The following is a 3040-nucleotide window of genomic DNA, read 5'->3' as shown; positions in this document are numbered from 1 at the left end:
ACAATATGAGCAATTTAGAACCACGGACAGTCTTTGGACTGTTCTCTTTCACGATTGTTGTTTTTATGACACTTCTTGTTGCTTCAGCTGCAGAGCTCCACGTGGGCTCTGTGTTGAGCTAAGGACTAACGTTCCTCAGGAAAGCAGACAGATCTGTGGTGAACTTCTATAAATGATCACGTTCGTCACACGCACGCACACACTTTTTAAAAAAAAAAAATTTCCCGTTGTTGTTCTTTGGTGGGGGGACAGTCAGAACGGACGACCTCGTGGCGCAACGGTAGCGCGTCTGACTCCAGATCAGAAGGTTGCGTGTTCAAATCACGTCGGGGTCAATCCTTTATTCTTGTCACGCAGACTAAAGGAGAGCGCGTCCCAAATTACAGCGAAGATCTGACGTCAAATCCAACATGAAGATCATCAAGATCGAGGCTCTGTGACCCGGTTAATAATCGCCCCAGGTGCTGCTGATCAGCAGAGTGTTGATGTAATTTGTCCTTCTTCTTCTGGTTTATGCGTTGCTTATGAAATGTTATGTAGTGGTTGCGTCTTTCACCCAGTACCACACTGAAATTCTGTAACTTTTGGCAACTTTGTCATTACAGTATTTAAGAATATATATATAGGCCTACTGGAGCTGGCAACTTTTTTCCGTTTTCCCCCATAATTATTTTTTTATTATTACTCAAGAAACATTTAATTAACAGTACTGGTAATTACCAAAGTCATTGTTTTTGTTTCTGTCGTGGTTAATCCACCAGTATGCGCTCTTTCACTAAAATTATAATCTTAAAGCTAAAATATTATTATTATTGTTGTTATGAAAAACAGAAAAAACGAGTAGAGCCCGTTATTATTTTTTGATTAAGATTTCAAATTACACTACATGTTACATCCCTGAACAGAAAAAAAGATGTTTCAGTGGTTGAATGTTGTGCTTGATTAATTTCAGACTTCTCCAGAAGTCAAATTTGGGAATAAAAATGTGAATCAGTTTATTATTTGCCTAATACACAATAACAACAATATAATTTGTTTTAGTTTTAAACAAGTAAAAGAATTAGAAATGTTTGTGCTTTCTTGTTTTACGACAGGTGGTCTACTAAATTGTTGAACACTTCACAAATCCAAGCAATCCAGACACAAACAGACAAAAAAGAAGGGAAAAGCAAAACAATTCACACAAAAAACTGAAGACCAAAGAGCCCTGTACTCTTTATTTCACCTAAAATGGTTCAATAAAGTGACACTTTTAGCATTCATGTTGTTTCATACTTTAATACATTATATTGTTGTCTAATGTTATGTCTATCTGGATAGACATAACATGGATAGATGGATGGATAGATAGATGCTGATTTTCTTTTTTTGTGTTTAATTTTGGTTCTTGCCTTTCTGACTTTATGTTAGAAAATATAAAGTAGCAGCAGGGACATGTGGACACCGACCCTCGAGGGCTGGAGTCACTGGATCACGTAAGCCTGACTTAAGCCAATATAATTCTGAGTAACTTTCTAACATTTGGCAGGCTTTTTAACTTTTTCGTACTGTGTTTAATGTATATTTTCAGTAAATTTCCTACAGGTATTCTGTCCTCATAAGTACATAAATGCTACACACGTTCATATGTAGTATCAATGACTCCAATGCAGAGTGGGAATCATCAGCAGAGCAGCGTTTCACCCAACATTTTGAACAAAAAGCTGTAATCATTTCTGCTGCATTCCTTAAAACAATCTGTGTTGATTTCATGGTGTCTGATCTTTGAGCAGCAGATAAATAATCGCATTAAGACATTAAAACTTTAATGTGTTCTCAGGCAATAATGGAGCCATGTCAAAGTTCAGGCTTGGCTGCACGCACTGGCTGCATGTCAAGGCGAACATTTTGCCATTTTGTGGTCACACTTACTTATTTGAGTGGAATTTTTTTTCCCTTTGATGCTTCTCAGGCCAGTATAGTTACACAGAAGTCATTATACACAGTGAGGAGAGAAACTAGAATAGATCCATGGAGATTTGTCAAGATCCACACAAACTGGCTGCAGGACTCCAGTGGTTTTGGGGGAAGGGAGCTTTTTCAGGAAGGGGGTAATTTTCTGGGGTTCAGTGGACAGATCAGGGTGTGGATCATCAGAAAGCCACTGGTTGAAGAAATTCTTGCAGATTCCAAACATGCATGAGAAAGAGGTTGTCTGTCAGAAGTAGAGAGATTTTATTTGAAAAAGGATTAAAAGAGGGTAAGAATTTGGCTACGGGCAAAACAAAAAGAAAGACAAAACGAACTTGCCATGCAGAATACCTGAACTTTAGAAGCAAGGTTAGTTATATTCTTAATGTAAAGCACCACCAAAAACAAAGCATCAGGAACAAGTCAGAGTGGGAGGTAAAGGAGGAAGACGCTGAAATTCAGAGATGAACTGGGATGGTGCATGGCACAGAAAGCGAGCAGATACCCAACGATTAAATAGAACCCATGAATCAATTTACCGTGAATGAAACAGATGATAGAGGAAAGACGGCAACAGCTCACAGTGAGAAACAACAGGAAGTTGAGCTGGGCAAGTGGCAGCAGAACAACGGGGAATCCACAAAAACAATAATAAAGTTAAAAGGCCCATGCCACAGACTGTGAAGTGAGGATGTTATGACACACAGCTGAACAATACAGCACGCAATCACCGTTGAGAACAGACGATCAAAAGAGGCAGTTAACAGGGTGTGACAAAAATGGGATGAGTTGTGTCACATTCAAGGTCTGCTGGGTTTTTGGTGCATATGCTAAATCCAAAAAAACAAAGAAAGTCTGATCATTGTCCGGTATTTTTGGTACCTGGTACCACACAAAACAGGAACATCATCACGTAGAAGATCTCAGTGGATTCGTTTTTACTCATTTACTTTTTATCTCTTTTTCATCCCCTTTTTCTTTTTGTTTTGGAAAGCACAGCCTGTCCTGTTATGATCAGACACAAATAAAATAAATAGATGGAGTAAATCTTTCAGCCCCATTATGTTCTAGTTCTGATACCTGCATGTAA

The 3040-nt window shown here is 38.5% G+C and overlaps 1 non-coding gene across 1 annotated transcript; it reads left to right on the top strand.

The window, feature by feature from the left end:
* Nucleotides 1–263: 263 nt before the first annotated feature.
* Nucleotides 264–335, top strand: trnaw-cca (transfer RNA tryptophan (anticodon CCA)). The gene has a single exon. It is a non-coding gene; the product is annotated as a tRNA-Trp (tRNA).
* Nucleotides 336–3040: the final 2705 nt, after the last annotated feature.

This window comes from Aulonocara sp. 'chitande type north' Nkhata Bay, linkage group LG18 (genome assembly GCF_057382095.1).
Source record: "Aulonocara sp. 'chitande type north' Nkhata Bay isolate Kocher_YH1m ecotype deep benthic linkage group LG18, A_spYH_male_GT1.1, whole genome shotgun sequence".
NCBI lineage: Eukaryota > Metazoa > Chordata > Actinopteri > Cichliformes > Cichlidae > Aulonocara > Aulonocara sp. 'chitande type north' Nkhata Bay.
Note: the sequence above shows the minus strand (reverse complement) of the source record. Positions and strands in the feature narration are given on the sequence as shown.